The sequence below is a fragment of the Entelurus aequoreus genome, linkage group LG18, assembly GCF_033978785.1.
Source record: "Entelurus aequoreus isolate RoL-2023_Sb linkage group LG18, RoL_Eaeq_v1.1, whole genome shotgun sequence".
NCBI lineage: Eukaryota > Metazoa > Chordata > Actinopteri > Syngnathiformes > Syngnathidae > Entelurus > Entelurus aequoreus.
Window position 1 is genome coordinate 44103130 of NC_084748.1, and position 18091 is coordinate 44121220.

General features: G+C 39.7%; 7 non-coding genes across 7 annotated transcripts; all 7 read right to left on the reverse strand.

Moving 5' to 3' along the window:
- Nucleotides 1–2664: 2664 nt before the first annotated feature.
- LOC133634348 (5S ribosomal RNA) lies at nt 2665–2783 on the reverse strand. The gene has a single exon (XR_009821971.1). It is a non-coding gene; the product is annotated as a 5S ribosomal RNA (ribosomal RNA).
- Nucleotides 2784–3466: 683 nt separating this feature from the next.
- LOC133634351 (5S ribosomal RNA) lies at nt 3467–3585 on the reverse strand. Its single transcript, XR_009821974.1, has one exon. It is a non-coding gene; the product is annotated as a 5S ribosomal RNA (ribosomal RNA).
- A 743-nt stretch (nt 3586–4328) lies between these two features.
- On the reverse strand, nt 4329–4447 carry LOC133634349 (5S ribosomal RNA). The gene has a single exon (XR_009821972.1). It is a non-coding gene; the product is annotated as a 5S ribosomal RNA (ribosomal RNA).
- Nucleotides 4448–5129: 682 nt separating this feature from the next.
- Nucleotides 5130–5248, reverse strand: LOC133634293 (5S ribosomal RNA). The gene has a single exon (XR_009821923.1). It is a non-coding gene; the product is annotated as a 5S ribosomal RNA (ribosomal RNA).
- Nucleotides 5249–5931: 683 nt separating this feature from the next.
- LOC133634304 (5S ribosomal RNA) lies at nt 5932–6050 on the reverse strand. Its single transcript, XR_009821932.1, has one exon. It is a non-coding gene; the product is annotated as a 5S ribosomal RNA (ribosomal RNA).
- A 743-nt stretch (nt 6051–6793) lies between these two features.
- LOC133634308 (5S ribosomal RNA) lies at nt 6794–6912 on the reverse strand. Its single transcript, XR_009821933.1, has one exon. It is a non-coding gene; the product is annotated as a 5S ribosomal RNA (ribosomal RNA).
- A 1541-nt stretch (nt 6913–8453) lies between these two features.
- On the reverse strand, nt 8454–8572 carry LOC133634309 (5S ribosomal RNA). Its single transcript, XR_009821934.1, has one exon. It is a non-coding gene; the product is annotated as a 5S ribosomal RNA (ribosomal RNA).
- Nucleotides 8573–18091: the final 9519 nt, after the last annotated feature.

The window sequence follows — 18091 nt, forward strand, 5'->3', positions numbered from 1 at the left end:
TTACGGACGGGGTGGGAGGAAATGACTATTTATCTCAGAGCCTGGCGCGCATGCGTACACTAATGTGGATTTTCTGGCTGTGTGATTGTTGTCTTCCTTTGCTACGGCGGTCAAGTTGCTTTCACGGTGGATATTTCCCTCCGTATATCTTCTACATCAAAACACTGAGTAATCTTAAAAGGAGGTCAAATAAATAGTTCTACCTCCGTAATTACGTGCACACCCATTCTTTCCTAATTATATCATTTATATCATTTTTTATTATAATACACACTCTTTTTAAAAAAAATAGGATTTCATAAAAAAAAACTAAAACATTTGGATAATAAAAATCATGGTTTCTTTTCAAAAGATTCCTGGTCATGTGACCTAAAATCCCAAATTCACTTGATATTTGAAGTGCTTTTCTCTAGTGTCATTCACGCCTTTTTGTTTTAAAATTTAAGTTTAATTTGTCAAAACGTGGACTATGGGGGGTTTGTTTTCCCGAGATGCAAGAAAAGTTGGATCGGACATGGCGTACTAGTGACATGATTGATGACAGGTGTGTGAGTCCGAATGTGAAAACAGGTGCAACTAATGGGTTGACATGGTAACAAAGACAATGGAGTGTAAACAGAAACTAAAAGAGTCCAAAAACCAAACAGAACCTAGCCAAACAAAAACATGATCAACAGACATGACATAATTGGAGGGACAAGCGGTAGAAAACGGATGGATGGATGGCGAAATCCCCTCCTCAGTGGTAAGCAAGATGGACGGGCTGGCAAACTCGTTCATCAGAAAGTGGCTGGGACTACCAAGGTGCCTCTCAGACGTAGGCCTCTTTGGTAGGAACTCGCTTCAACTACCACTGCGATCCATCAGCCTGGGATACAAGCAAGAGAAGGCTCGGCTGGTGCTGGAGCTGAGGGAATCCACTGACCAGCTGGTGAGAGCAGCGGGCACCCAGATAAGAACAGGAAGAAAGTGGAAAGCCCAAGAAGAGGTCGACACGGCAATCTGCAGGCTGAAGCACCGTGAAGTGGTCGGCAGAGTTCAGGAAGGTCGAGCAGGCCTTGGGAGTGGCGAGGCTCCCTTGTTCTGGCCAAAGGCTTCCAAAAAAGACCGGAGAGCCATGGTGGTGGCAGAAGTGGCAAGAACTGAGCAGGAACGCCTAAACATCAAAGCGGTGACCCAGGTCCAGCAAGGTCATTGGACATCATGGGAAGGTCTCACAGACAGGTCTATGTCCTGGTCTGACCTGTGGAAGATCCCCCAAGCCAGGCTCAGCTTCCTGATCAGAGTAATGTACGACACCTTGCCTTGTCCCCGAAACCTCCACCAGTGGTTTGGTGCCGAAGAGACCTGTCCCCTCTGCAACACCATCAATGCAAGCCTCCAGCACATCCTGTCAGGCTGCATGACAGCGTTGTCGCAGGGCCGCTACAGATGGCGACACGACCAAGTCTTGAGGAAGCTGGCAGAGGTGTCAGAGACCTGCAGAAAGGAGGCGAATAGCAGACCTTCCGCTCCAGCCAGACATCCAATCCAGTTCGCGAGGGCTGGTGAGGGTGCCAAACCCCCCCCCCCCCCCCCCCCCCGCCAGAGAGCTACAGCGAGACTCCTCTCACCAGGAAATGAGTGGAGCATGAGGGTCGACCTGGGGAAGCAGCTCCAGTTCCCCAGGGAGGTCGTCGAAACATCACTACGACCAGACCTGGTCTTCTGGTCAGAGGCTTGCAGGACGGTTCTTCTGGTCGAGCTCACTGTCCCATGGGAGGGAGGGTTGTTGGCTGCTTATGAGCGGAAGCGAGCAAAGTACTCTGACCTGGCAGCAGAGTGCAGGGAGGCTGGCTGGAAAGCTGTCATCTGCCCTGTGGAAGTGGGGTGTAGGGGCTTTGTGGGTTCCTCAACTGCTCGCCTACTCCGAGACATTGGATGCACAGGAGCGGGACATCGGAAAGCCATGAAAGAGCTGGCAGAGGAGGCGGACAAAGGCAGCTTCTGGCTGTGGCTAAAGAGGAAGAATAAGAGTTGGGGTGAAAACACCTAGGGCATCAGCAGGGGGTGGTAGGGAGATATCCCTGCCATCGCTCCGCCACCATGAGACGTTCTGGGGTCAAAGGAGCGAAACGCTAATGAATGGTGGTCCCCAGCTGATGACCTGTTTATGCCCACAGAGGTGTTCAGTGGTGTGTCACAGCACACCTGTCAAAAGACACTGGAGGAGGTGCGTCAGGCAGCAATGCGCAGCAGGAATTCCATCACCTGTATCTTGATATAGGGACCGTCAATAAATGACATTGTCTTGAAATATGCAAATGAGGCCGGAAGTCAACCAGCCGTTCTGTCATTGGCCAAATATTAAATGTGTTGAAGAAAGTTAGACAGAGGCGGATCTGATTGGCTTAGAAAGTTGGAGATGTTGGAATAAGGCACGCTGATTGGTTCATATCACTCCGGTGTTGAACATATTGACGGACTATCAGCGCTCAAAAGTCCGTGACTGGTGAATTTATAATATGACATGTGTTTTTGTAGCCGGGTAAGATGGCAAAAACAGCCCAAAGATGGATAAATATTAGTCATGGTAGGGTAAATTGAACTGAAAGTGAAATAAAAAACATTTCCTTTTTTTTTTTGCAGCAAGTGAGAAACAGCGCCCTCTGGCGTGAGTGTAAAAGCTTACAGCACCTGGTATTCCCAGGCGGTCTCCCATCCAAGTACTAACCAGGCCCGACCCTGCTTAGCTTCCGAGGTCGGACGAGATCGGGCGTGTTCAGGGTAGTATGGCCGTAAGCCGAAAGAAGAGGTAAAACCAACCTTTTTAAATGGAACTCTTACTCTCTTTTTAAATTGAAATTTACTATTTATATTCCAGCCTGGCGCACATGCGTACACTAATATGTTTTTTCTGGCTGTGTGATTGTTGTCTTCCTTTGCTACGGCGGTCAAGTTGCTTTCACGGTGGATATTTGCCTCCGGAGCTCCAGCGGAAGCTCCCCCTCACTGTGCCCACACTGCTCTCTCATGCTGCGGGGAGATTGCAGGAGAGGTGCCGCACTCAACACTGCTTTATGCTTAGGGACCGTCAATAAATTACATTGTCTTGAAATAAGCAAATGAGGCCGGAAGTCAACCAGCCGTTCTGTCATTGGCCAAATATTAAATGTGTTGAAGAAAGTTGGACAGAGGCGGATCTGATTGGCTTAGAAAGTTGGAGATGTTGGAATAAGGCACGCTGATTGGTTCATATCACCCCGGTGTTGAACATATTGACGGACTATCAGCGCTCAAAAGTCCGTGACTGGTGAATTTATAATATGACATGTGTTTTTGTAGCCGGGTAAGATGGCAAAAACAGCCCAAAGATGGATAAATATTAGTCATGTTAGGGTAAAGTGAACTGAAAGTGAAATAAAAACCATTTCCTTTTTTTTTGTTGCAAGAAATGAGAAACAGCGCTCTCTGGCGTGAGTGTAAAAGCTTACAGCACCTGGTATTCCCAGGCGGTCTCCCATCCAAGTACTAACCAGGCCCGACCCTGCTTAGCTTCCGAGATCGGACGAGATCGGGCGTGTTCAGGGTAGTATGGCCGTAAGCCTAAAGACCAGCTAAAACCAACCTTTTTAAATGGAACTCTTACAGACGGGGTGGGAGGAAATTACTATTTATCTCAGAGCCTGGCGCGCATGCGTACACTAATGTGGATTTTCTGGCTGTGTGATTGTTGTCTTCCTTTTCTACGGCGGTCAAGTTGCTTTCACGGTGGATATTTCCCTCCGTATATCTTCTACATCAAAACACTGAGTAATCTTAAAAGGAGGTCAAATAAATAGTTCTACCTCCGTAATAACGTGCACACCCATTCTTTCCTAATTATATCATTTATATCTTTTTTTATTATAATATACACTCTTTTTTTTAAAAATAGGATTTTATAAAAATTAAAAAAAACATTTGGATAATAAAAATCATGGTTTCTTTTCAAAAGATTCCTGGTCATGTGACCTAAAATCCCAAATTCACTTGATATTTGAAGTGCTTTTCTCTAGTGTCGTTCACGCCTTTTTGTTTTAAAATTTAAGTTTAATTCGTCAAAACTTGGACTATGGGGGGGTTTGTTTTCCCGAGATGCAAGAAAAGTTGGATCGGACATGGCGTGAAGGTAAGGACATTATTTATTTCAACACTAACAAAAAGAACAAACTTAAAGGCGCACACAAGGCGGAGGTACAAACTTGGCTTGGCATGGTAGGGTAAACTGAACTGAAAGTGAAATAAAAACCATTTCCTTATTTTTTTTGCAGCAAGTGACAAACAGCGCCCTCTGGCGTGAGTGTAAAAGCTTACAGCACCTGGTATTCCCAGGCGGTCTCCCATCCAAGTACTAACCAGGCCCGACCCTGCTTAGCTTCCGAGATCGGACGAGATCGGGCGTGTTCAGGGTAGTATGGCCGTAAACCGAAAGAAGAGGTAAAACCAACCTTTTTAAATGGAACTCTTACTCTCTTTTTAAATTGAAATTTACTATTTATATTCCAGCCTGGCGCACATGCGTACACTCATATGTTTTTTCTGGCTGTGTGATTGTTGTCTTCCTTTGCTACGGCGGTCAAGTTGCTTTCACGGTGGATATTTGCCTCCGGAGCTCCAGCGGAAGCTCCCCCTCACTGTGCCCACACTGCTCTCTCATGCTGCGGGGAGATTGCAGGAGAGGTGCCGCGCTCAACACTGCTTTATGCTTAGGGACCGTCAATAAATTACATTGCCTTGAAATAAGCAAATGAGGCCGGAAGTCAACCAGCCGTTCTGTCATTGGCCAAATATTAAATGTGTTGAAGAAAGTTGGACAGAGGCGGATCTGATTGGCTTACAAAGTTGGAGATGTTGGAATAAGGCACGCTGATTGGTTCATATCACCCCGGTGTTGAACATATTGACGAACTATCAGCGCTCAAAAGTCTGTGAGTGGTGAATTTATAATATGACATGTGTTTTTGTAGCCGGCTAAGATGGCAAAAACAGCCCAAAGATGGATAAATATTAGTCATGGTAGGGTAAATTGAACTGAAAGTGAAATAAAAAACATTTCCTTTTTTTTTTTGCAGCAAGTGAGAAACAGCGCCCTCTGGCGTGAGTGTAAAAGCTTACAGCACCTGGTATTCCCAGGCGGTCTCCCATCCAAGTACTAACCAGGCCCGACCCTGCTTAGCTTCCGAGATCGGACGAGATCGGGCGTGTTCAGGGTAGTATGGCCGTAAGCCGAAAGAAGAGGTAAAACCAACCTTTTTAAATGGAACTCTTACTCTCTTTTTAAATTGAAATTTACTATTTATATTCCAGCCTGGCGCACATGCGTACACTAATATGTTTTTTCTGGCTGTGTGATTGTTGTCTTCCTTTGCTACGGCGGTCAAGTTGCTTTCACGGTGGATATTTGCCTCCGGAGCTCCAGCGGAAGCTCCCCCTCACTGTGCCCACACTGCTCTCTCATGCTGCGGGGAGATTGCAGGAGAGGTGCCGCACTCAACACTGCTTTATGCTTAGGGACCGTCAATAAATTACATTGTCTTGAAATAAGCAAATGAGGCCGGAAGTCAACCAGCCGTTCTGTCATTGGCCAAATATTAAATGTGTTGAAGAAAGTTGGACAGAGGCGGATCTGATTGGCTTAGAAAGTTGGAGATGTTGGAGTGAGGCACGCTGATTGGTTCATATCACCCCGGTGTTAAACATATTGACGAACTATCAGCGCTCAAAAGTCCGTGAGTGGTGAATTTATAATATGACATGTGTTTTTGTAGCCGGGTAAGATGGCAAAAACAGCCCAAAGATGGATAAATATTAGTCATGTTAGGGTAAAGTGAACTGAAAGTGAAATAAAAACCATTTCCTTTTTTTTTGTTGCAAGAAATGAGAAACAGCGCTCTCTGGCGTGAGTGTAAAAGCTTACAGCACCTGGTATTCCCAGGCGGTCTCCCATCCAAGTACTAACCAGGCCCGACCCTGCTTAGCTTCCGAGATCGGACGAGATCGGGCGTGTTCAGGGTAGTATGGCCGTAAGCCGAAAGACCAGCTAAAACCAACCTTTTTAAATGTAACTCTTACAGACGGGGTGGGAGGAAATGACTATTTATCTCAGAGCCTGGCGCGCATGCGTACACTAATGTGGATTTTCTGGCTGTGTGATTGTTGTCTTCCTTTGCTACGGCGGTCAAGTTGCTTTCACGGTGGATATTTCCCTCCGTATATCTTCTACATCAAAACACTGAGTAATCTTAAAAGGAGGTCAAATAAATAGTTCTACCTCCGTAATAACGTGCACACCCATTCTTTCCTAATTATATCATTTATATCATTTTTTATTATAATATACACTCTTTTTTTTAAAAATAGGATTTTATAAAAAAAAAAAAAAACATTTGGATAATAAAAATCATGGTTTCTTTTCAAAAGATTCCTGGTCATGTGACCTAAAATCCCAAATTCACTTGATATTTGAAGTGCTTTTTTCTAGTGTCATTCACGCTTTTTTGTTTTAAAATTTAAGTTTAATTCGTCAAAACTTGGACTATAGGGGGGTTTGTTTTCCCGAGATGCAAGAAAAGTTGGATCGGACATGGCGTGAAGGTAAGGACATTATTTATTTCAACACTAACAAAAAGAACAAACTTAAAGGCGCACACAAGGCGGAGGTACAAACTTGGCTTGGCATGGTAGGGTAAATTGAACTGAAAGTGAAATAAAAACCATTTCCTTTTTTTTTTTGCAGCAAGTGAGAAACAGCGCCCTCTGGCGTGAGTGTAAAAGCTTACAGCACCTGGTATTCCCAGGCGGTCTCCCATCCAAGTACTAACCAGGCCCGACCCTGCTTAGCTTCCGAGATCGGACGAGATCGGGCGTGTTCAGGGTAGTATGGCCGTAAGCCGAAAGACCAGGTAAAACCAACCTTTTTAAATGGAACTATTACAGACGGGGTGGGAGGAAATTACTATTTATCTCAGAGCCTGGCGCGCATGCGTACACTAATGTGGATTTTCTGGCTGTGTGATTGTTGTCTTCCCTTGCTACGGCGGTCAAGTTGCTTTCACGGTGGATATTTCCCTCCGTATATCTTCTACATCAAAACACTGAGTAATCTTAAAAGGAGGTCAAATAAATAGTTCTACCTCCGTAATAACGTGCACACCCATTCTTTCCTAATTATATCATTTATATCATTTTTTATTATAATATACACTCTTTTTTTTTAAAAATAGGATTTTATAAAAAAACAAAAACATTTGGATAATAAAAATCATGGTTTCTTTTCAAAAGATTCCTGGTCATGTGACCTAAAATCCCAAATTCCCTTGATATTTGAAGTGCTTTTCTCTCGTGTCATTCACGCCTTTTTGTTTTAAAATTTAAGTTTAATTTGTCAAAACGTGGAGTATGGGGGGTTTGTTTTCCCGAGATGCAAGAAAAGTTGTATCGGACATGGCGTGAAGGTAAGGACATTATTTATTTCAACACTAACAAAAAGAACAAACTTAAAGGCGCGCACAAGGCGGAGGTACAAACTTGGCTTTGAAAACAATAAACGAGCACTTGGGCAAAAGCTATGGACATGAAAACAAAAACACTTACTGACATTTTTTTGCAAGAAATGAGAAACAGCGCTCTCTGGCGTGAGTGTAAAAGCTTACAGCACCTGGTATTCCCAGGCGGTCTCCCATCCAAGTACTTACATCCCCTGCTTAGCTTCCGAGATCGGACGTGTTCAGGGTAGTATGGCCGTAAGCCGAAAGTAGAGGTAAACCCAACCTTTTTAAATGGAACTCTTACTCTCTTTTTAAATTGAAATTTACTATTTGTATTCCAGCCTGGCGCACATGCGTACACTAATATGTTTTTTCTGGCTGTGTGATTGTTGTCTTCCTTTGCTACGGCGGTCAAGTTGCTTTCACGGTGGATATTTGCCTCAGGAGCTCCAGCGGAAGCTCCCCCTCACTGTGCCCACACTGCTCTCTCATGCTGCGGGGAGATTGCAGGAGAGGTGCCGCGCTCAACACTGCTTTATGCTTAGGGACCGTCAATAAATTACATTGTCTTGAAATAAGCAAATGAGGCCGGAAGTCAACCAGCCGTTCTGTCATTGGCCAAATATTAAATGTGTTGAAGAAAGTTGGACAGAGGCGGATCTGATTGGCTTAGAAAGTTGGAGATGTTGGAATAAGGCACGCTGATTGGTTCATATCACCCCGGTGTTGAACATATTGACGAACTATCAGCGCTCAAAAGTCCGTGACTGGTGAATTTATAATATGACATGTGTTTTTGTAGCCGGGTAAGATGGCAAAAACAGCCCAAAGATGGATAAATATTAGTCATGTTAGGGTAAAGTGAACTGAAAGTGAAATAAAAACCATTTCCTTTTTTTGTTGTTGCAAGAAATGAGAAACAGCGCCCTCTGGCGTGAGTGTAAAAGCTTACAGCACCTGGTATTCCCAGGCGGTCTCCCATCCAAGTACTAACCAGGCCCGACCCTGCTTAGCTTCCGAGATCGGACGAGATCGGGCGTGTTCAGGGTAGTATGGCCGTAAGCCGAAAGACCAGCTAAAACCAACCTTTTTAAATGGAACTCTTACAGACGGGGTGGGAGGAAATGACTATTTATCTCAGAGCCTGGCGCGCATGCGTACACTAATGTGGATTTTCTGGCTGTGTGATTGTTGTCTTCCTTTGCTACGGCGGTCAAGTTGCTTTCACGGTGGATATTTCCCTCCGTATATCTTCTACATCAAAACACTGAGTAATCTTAAAAGGAGATCAAATAAATAGTTCTACCTCCTAATTATATCATTTATATCTTTTTTTATTATAATATACACTCTTTTTTTTAAAAATAGGATTTTATAAAAATAAAAAAAAACATTTGGATAATAAAAATCATGGTTTCTTTTCAAAAGATTCCTGGTCATGTGACCTAAAATCCCAAATTCACTTGATATTTGAAGTGCTTTTCTCTAGTGTCGTTCACGCCTTTTTGTTTTAAAATTTAAGTTTAATTCGTCAAAACTTGGACTATGGGGGGGTTTGTTTTCCCGAGATGCAAGAAAAGTTGGATCGGACATGGCGTGAAGGTAAGGACATTATTTATTTCAACACTAACAAAAAGAACAAACTTAAAGGCGCACACAAGGCGGAGGTACAAACTTGGCTTTGAAAACAATAAATTAGCACTTGGGTAAAAGCTATGGACATGAAAACGAAAACACTTACTGTGACATGAAAATAGACAAAACTCACTTGGCATGGAACTATGGTAGCATGGGTAACATGGGTAGCAGAAGTCAAGGGTAGCATGAGTAGTACAGAAGTAGCAAGGGTAATGTCGCCAGACAGACTAACTGAAAAGGACCGGCTTAAATACTAGTGACATGATTGATGACAGGTGTGTGAGTCCGAATGTGAAAACAGGTGCAACTAATGGGTTGACATGGTAACAAAGACAATGGAGCGTAAACAGAAACTAAAAGAGTCCAAAAACCAAACAGAACCTAGCCAAACAAAAACATGATCAACAGACATGACATAATTGGAGGGACAAGCGGTAGAAAACGGATGGATGGATGGATTTTATATACATTTGTATTATTGAAAACCATGGTTTCTTTTCTAGCTCCCGCTACAACTACGAATATCCAACATAAAACATAAAGCCAAATCAACATTGATAATTATCTGTACAATATGTATCATGCACCCCTACTACTACCATAAAGCTGACAAGTATGCTTATTTTAAAGGAGCCATATGTAATAGTGTGGCCAGAAATGGTACTGCAATCACGGTCAAAATTCTGTAGTCCCCTCCCTCTCTCCCTGACTGAGGTTGTCAGATACGCAACCGAATCCAGCTCGAAGGACTGGGCTACTCCAAGGAACTTCAAACTTCCACTGCCTCTTACTAGGGGTTAAGGGGTTACATCGATATTTTTTACCGTCACAAAATATTTTTTCCTTTTTAAAAAAATAATGTTATGTTTATAAACTCAGGAAATACGTCCCTGGACACATGAGGACTTAAATTATGACCAATGTATGATCCTGTAACTACTTGGTATCGGCTCGATACCTACATTTGTGATGTCATCCAAAACTAATGTAAAGTATCAAACAACAGAAGAATAAGTGATTATTACATTTTAACAGAAGTGTAGATAAAACATGTTAAAAGAGAAAATAAGCAGATATTAACAGTAAATGAACAAGTGGATTAATAATCCAATTTTATAGCTTGTTCCTCATAATTTTGACAAAATAGAATGAGAAATAACACAATATGTTACTGCATATGTAAGCTGACTAATTAGGAGTTTTTTCTTTGTTTGTTTACTTACTACTAAAAGACAAGTTGTCTAGTATGTTCACTATTTTCTTGAAGGACTAAATTGTTCTTCGATTGCAATAATAAACATATATTTAATGTAACTTAAGATTTTTTTTAAAATAAATCCAATAATGCCATATTTTGTGGTCCCCCTTATTTAGAAAAGTACCGAAAAGTATTGAAAAGTATCGAAATACATGTTGGTACCGGTACTGGTACTAAAATATTGGTATTGGGACAACACTAGTCCGTGACTGGTGAATTTATAAAATGACATGTGTTTTTGTAGCCGGGTAAGATGGCAAAAACAGCCCAAAGATGGATAAATATTAGTCATGTTAGGGTAAAGTGAACTGAAAGTGGAATAAAAAACATTTCTTTTTTTTGCAGCAAGTGAGAAACAGCGCCCTCAGGCCTGTATATATATATATATATATATATATATATATATATATATATATATATATATATATATATATATATATATATATATATATATATGTATATATATATATATATATATATGTATATATCTATATATATATATATCTCTATATATATATATATATATATATATATATATATATATATATATATATATATATATATATATATATATATATATATATATATATATATATATATATATATATGTATATGTATATATATATATCTATATATATATAGATATATATATATATAGATATATATATATTATTTTATATATATTTTTGCATATATTTTTTTTTAATTTTCCTGAGGGAACTCTCCTGAAGGAATCAATAAAGTACTATCTATCTATCTATATATATGTATATGTATATGTATATGTGTATTGTATATGCATATCTTTTAGGGAAAATATTAAATATTTTGGGGGGGGGGAATATTACATGTTTTTTAGGGGGAAAATATTGCATATATTTTGCGGGTAAAATATTGCATATTTTTTAGGTAAAATATTGCATATTGCATATTTTGGGGGGGGAAATATAGCATATTTTTAGGGAAAATATTGCATATTATTTAGGGGAAAAATTGCATATTCTTTGGGGAAAATATTGCATCTTTTGGGGGGAAAATATTGCATATTTTTTGGGGAAAATATTGCATATTTTTTAGGGGGAAAATATTGCATATATTTTGGGGGGAAAATATTGCATATTTTTGGGGAACATATTGCATATTTTTTAGGGAAAAAATTGCATATTCTTTGGGGAATATATTGCATCTTTTGGGGGGAAAATATTGCATATTTTTTGGGGAAAATATTGCATATTTCGTGTGTTTGCCATATTTGCCATAACGCTTTCTTTGATCTTATCCACAACAAGGGGAAGTGGCGTTTTGTCGATAAACGCTGTATACATGGAGAATACACATCGTTCCAAAAGTGATCGCTTGTTTCATGGAGGCCGCCATGTTGTATTATAATAAGTCTGCTCAACAGAGCTCTGTGATTCGTCTGTTGAGCAAGACCGTCTCCTCGACTGTGCTCAACATAGCTATTTGATTGGTCTGTTAGGAAACTCTCTGCTCAACAGAGCTCAATGATTGGTCTGTTGAGCAGAGCTTCTGGACTCGGAGGTGCACAAGCCTGGGAATACCAGGTGCTGTAAGCTTTTACACTCACGCCAGAGGACGCTGCTTCTCACTTCTTGCAAAAAAACAAAATAGTTTTCATTTCACTTTCAGTTCAATTTACCCTAACATGACTAATATTCATCCATCTTTGGGCTGTTTTTGCCATCTTACCCGGCGACAAAAACACATGTCATATTATAAATTCACCAGTCACGGACTTTTGAGCGCTGATAGTCCGTCAATATGTTCAACACCGGGGTGATATGAACCAATCAGCGTGCCTTATTCCAACATCTCCAACTTTCTAAGCCAATCAGATCCGCCTCTGTCCAACTTTCTTCAACACATTTAATATTTGGCCAATGACAGAACGCCTGGTTTAATTCTGGCCTCATTAGCATATTTCAACATTTAACCAATCACGGATGATGATGACATTCCACTACCTCCCAAGAAAGGAAGTTATTTTCAAAACAACAATTTATACTTTTTTGACACTACAACGTACAAACAATATTTAATTTTCTTTAGCTGATAAGAAGAGGGGAGAGTATTATTCAACTGTTCACGTTTAGTAAGGTGAAGATACGCAACTACAAGAAGTGAATGCAGTAACAGTTTGGCTGTACAGACGTTCTAGCAATATAACATATAACAATGTATCATAATTAATACACAATATGAGAATGTGTGCTGTATAAATGAATTAATTAATTACTTAATTTAATTATTACACATCAAGAGCCTCCACATCGAGAGGAGCCAGATGAGGTGGTTCGGGCATCTGGTCAGGATGCCACCCGAACGCCTCTCTAGGGAGGTGTTTAGGGCACGTCCGACCGGTAGGAGGCCACGGGGAAGACCCAGGACACGTTGGGAAGACTATGTCTCCCGGCTGGCCTGGGAACGCCTCGGGATCCCCCGGGAGGAGCTGGACGAAGTGGCTGGGGAGAGGGAAGTCTGGGCTTCCCTGCTTAAGCTGCTGCCCCCGCGACTGGACCTCGGATAAGCGGAAGAAGATGAATGGATGGCACATCAAGAGCAAAATCATGACAGTAAATATGCAGGGATTACCTAAACTGATGTGTTGTGTTAATTTAGCAATATTAAAGTGTAGTTTTTGATTGTTTTATTTCATTTATAAATGATTGAACACAACATAAACTGAGTACAAAACCAAATGTGCGAGATTTTGCTCATGTATTGTGTTAAGTAATATATAATATATGACAATGATTTACTTGTAAATTACTTTATTTTATTTCTAAAAGCTTAGACCCCAAATTAAAAGGCCTACAAGAGCCCATGTATTTAAAAAGTATTAGTTTGCATTTCTCTTGAAGGACTTGGATGAATAAAGGCAGACACAACGTCTTCAAATCATGTCAGACTCGGGGTGAACTGCTGGCCTGAAAATGTTTGCCAGCACTGGGACCTGAAAAATACTCCTGACTTAAAAATACTCATATATAAAAACAAAAAAAAGTGCGAACAGGTGAAATGTAACGAGAAAAAGTTGCAATGTTGACTCTTATAACACAAGGCGTTTTTTTCCTTTAAAGCTGTCATTGCTCAAAAAATAATAATGAATAAAAAACAATGTTGTTGTGAATTATTGACCTATTGAAGGCTCCAATTACTTCACATCAAATATTCCACTTTGAAATATTTTTTTGGGGAAATATTACATATTTTGTGTGTTTGCCATATAAAAGGCAACATTTTCTTTGACAAAAATAGCATAAAACAAAAATATAAAAACGTATAATTGACAGATTGATCTGAAGTTGATCCCAAAATGTATAGGTTTAAAGTAAAAAAATGAAACAAAAATAACTTATGATGTATTTTTAACACTTTTATAAGTGGAGCCCTGAGGATTTTAGTAGGATTTTGTTTCTTAAAAACCGTCTTTGGTCAAAATAAAATAATGAATAAATAACAATGTTATGAATTATTGACCTATTTAAGGCTCCAATTACTTCACATCAAATATTCTACTTTGAATTATTTTTTGGTAGAGATATTGCATATTTTGTGTGTTTTCCATATAAAAAGCAACATTTTCTTTGACAAAAAATAGCATAAAACAAAAATATAAAAACTTATAATTGACGGATAGATCTGAAATTGATATCAAAGTTTATAGGTTTAAAAAAATAAATAAAAATAAAAATAGTGTATGATGTATTTTTAAAACTTTTATAAGTGGGGCCCTGAAGATTTCAGTAGGATTTTGTTTATTAAAAACTGTCTTTGCTCAAAATATAATAATGAATCAAAATCAATGTTGACCTATAGAAGGCTCCAATTACTTCACATCAAATATTCCACTTTGAAATATTTAATGGAGGGGAAATGTTGCATATTTTGTGTGTTTGCCATAAAAAACTAAGTTTTCTACCACAAAAAGAGTACAAAACAAAAATAAAAATTTTAAAAATAATAAAAACGTATAGACGGAGAGACCTGAATTTAATCTAGAAATGTATGGATTTAGGGTAAAAAAAAACCAAAACACTTTTATAAGTGGGGCCCTGAGAATTTTAGTGTGACTTCCTAAAAACTGTCATTGCTCAAAATATAATAGTAAAACAAAATCAATGTTGTTATGAATTATTGACCTATTTAAGGCTCCAATTACTTCACAAAGCATTCCCCTTTGAAATACTTTTCGGGGGAAATTGTTATGACCTGTAACACCAGGTCATATTCTGGTATTTGTTATTATTTCTCCTTAGTTGAGTGTTCTTTTCTGTTCCAGCGCTCACTTTGTTGCCACGGACACTCATTTAAAAGGGAGCCATATGTAATAATGTGGCCAGAAATGGTACTGCAATCACAGTCAAAATTCTGACTGAGGTTGCCAGATACGCAGCCGAATCCAGCTTGATGGACTGGGCTACTCCATTTTACACAGAAATTAGGCTATTTTCAGGAATAAGTACGTCATGCCTGCGTACAATATCACAACAAATAGCAACCATATGGTTGTTTTCAGTACTATCAGAAAACAAAGACTAAAACAAACTACAACCAACACTAGCAATGGTTATACTGGTGAAAATAAGTAGAGCATGCTTAGCAGCCTAATGTACACCCAAAACTAAAGAGGAGACAGGCTACTGTTTCAAACGTTTCAGATTGCCATATAACTTGGTGCATGTAGTCCATAATATGCAAACACGAATGAGGAATTATTTTATCATGTGATTTGTCTGTCTCCATACGTTTCACATTGCCATGATGACAGCCGTGCTAATGTTGGAACTCATTTCCTCAGTGTATCAGCATGTTGAGAAGGAAATAGGCACTGACACTACACATATCCACATAGGTTTTATTTGTCGAAAATATATTTTGGCCTGTCAGTTGGATGACACATCGACATACGGGCTAATGGGCATAAATTTCCCCCGTTAGCTTATATGTCGACGTGTCATTGACCGGGCTAGCATGTTAAGCATTGGTTGCAGGAACATACTAGCTTTGTTAGACAAGATCATAGACTGTATTGGACAATATAGTTTACATACCAAATGTCCATTTCCATTTATTACAAGTAATAAGAAAACATAAATGCCTGACTTGCCTATCAAGGAGGAAATTAACAAGTTTGGCGTCAGATGAAAAAATCTTCTCCACCTTCATTTGTCTCCATCTTTCAAAGGCATCCCCAATACAAATCCTCGTTTTGTTCCTGGATTTGTCATGAATAAGTTGAGAATGGTAACGAGGCCTTTTAGATTTACTAAGGTCTGACATGTTTAGTAACTTTACCAGTGGCAAAAGCCAGACGAAGGTGGAGGTGCGTAACTGGCAACCTGGATGTGACACACTCACTGACTTTCTAATTGGTCAAACGGTGGAGGGCGGGGCATCGAAATGAAAACAATAACACGATTTCGGGGCTGTAAATCTAATTTTGAAATGAGCATATCCCGGCTGAACTACTGTTATCAGTTATAGAGGTATTGGAAAAGAACATGATTTATTAACGCCTTTTGACATATCAGGGACATTTAATGACTTGACATGAAATTATTACATATGGCTCCTTTAATGCACCTGCCTCAGATTAGTGGTGGGGAATCTCACCTGCTCCTGATCACTAATCAGAGAGCTATTTATACCTCAGCCTGGCAGTCTTGCTGGCCCCTTATGTTTGTTCCTAGTCTTGCTAGCGATTGAAGTTGTGTGCTACTCTTTACGTTTGTTGCCCAGCGCCACGACTTCTTGTATAGTTGCCTTGCTTGAAGAAAGTTTGAAAATGTTTCCTACCTGCACGCTGCTCTCTGCCGTTCCTTCCTGCATCTTGGGGACACAACCACCGCAAACATGCAACCTGTTCCAAATAGAAATGTTCAAATCAAACTTCATTTATACTTGTTAAGAGCCATATTATTTTAGAATGTGTACATCATAAAACAGTGATGTACTTGTATAAGTTTATGTTGGGGTATGTCATTTAATAATGAGGAGAGGCATTAATGTCTCTTGTTTTCATAGAGCTAGTCAGCTAGCGCTAGCCGGTCCCGGAGTTGATCAAAGTATAGTTATCAATTACGTTTTTTCATCAATTTAAATTTAAAACAGGAGTTTTACGGCAGTTGTTATTAATATAATTTATGGTTACATCCCTAGGGTTGACAACCGTCCCTTGAAAAATGGAATCGTCCCGTATTTAGAAACAAAAGTACGCGTTCCAAATTGAACGGTTACAGGACAAAATGTGTCCTGTATTTTTATGACTGTACATTACTCATTGCAGTTCCACTTTTGAATGATTGAATGAATTGTATTTATATAGCGCTTTTTCACAATTGTCTTAAAGTGTTTCACAGTGCATCCGGAGAATATTCATAGCGCTTCACTTTTTCCACATTTTGTTATGTTACAGCCTTATTTCAAAATGTCATGAATGTATTTGTGTCCTTAAATTCTACATACCCATAATGACAATGTGAAAAGGCTTTTTTTTTTTAAATTTGCAAATTAGTTTAAAAAACCAAAATGACATGTACTTAAGTATTCAGAGCCTTTGCTCAATACTTTGTTGATGCACCTTTGGCAGTAATTACAGCCTCAAGTCTTTTTGAACACGATGCCACAACTTGGCACACCTATCTTTGGGCACTTTCTCTCATTCCCTTGCAGCACCTCTCAAGCTCCATCAGGTTGGATGGGAAGTGTTGCTTTTCACCCAGAAGTCTGTGTACGTCGCTTCTGCTTCTTTCTACTCCTTTTCGGACTCGACTCAAACCGTGATGATCTGTGAATTGCTTGCTTGTGTTTGGATGTTGTTTGTCCGAATGAAGCTGAAGTCAAAGTCAATTAAATACTAAGAGTTGAAGCAAACAGCCGTTGCCCCTTTGATTGGCTACTCAAAATCAGGTGATTAGCTGCTGGCAGCAACAAACGACCTGTTGGAGACTTTGCCCTATATTCAAATGCAAAGAATGCAGGAGCAATGTGGCCAACTATCACAGTCAGGTGTGTTTCATGGAAAAAGAACGGTGTGCTGAAACATTGTCACAGGTTCAAATGTATTTCACAGACAGATCTGTTTGTTTGTTTTCACTCCCTAAAACATGAATTGCTACAAAAGTACATGTCCTGTGCCAAAGCAAGCTTTTGAAGTCTAAACCAGGACAAAAGGAATGTACTTTATGACATTTCTCTGTGCATGTAACCCATGTACATTTAAATAAGTCTTTTAGACCCGTATGTGTATTTATTGTCAATGTGCTGTCATGACCTGTCCTCTAGGCCATGTCTTGTTTTGTGTTTTGTTGTAGTTCTCCTATCTCTAAGGTCTATTTCTGTTTCAGTGCTGCTTTCTTTGTTTACTTTGAGCACTGATTAATCTCACCTGCCATTGATTAGTGACCAGGAGGTTCACCTGCTTCTGATCTCTAATCAGAGAGTCTTATATATCTGCAAGTGTAATCGCCCTGAGAAGGGAGATGTTTGAGTATACAGATACGAGGACACAACTTCGTTCTGCTCACGTCTGTATTGACTGCCAACAAATCAAACACCAAACATGTACAAGTACACAGTATTGCAACAAACATAAAATGCACTCCAGTATTATCATACGGATTTTACATTCAAATAATCAAGTAGGTTTTCCTGTCCTTTGCAC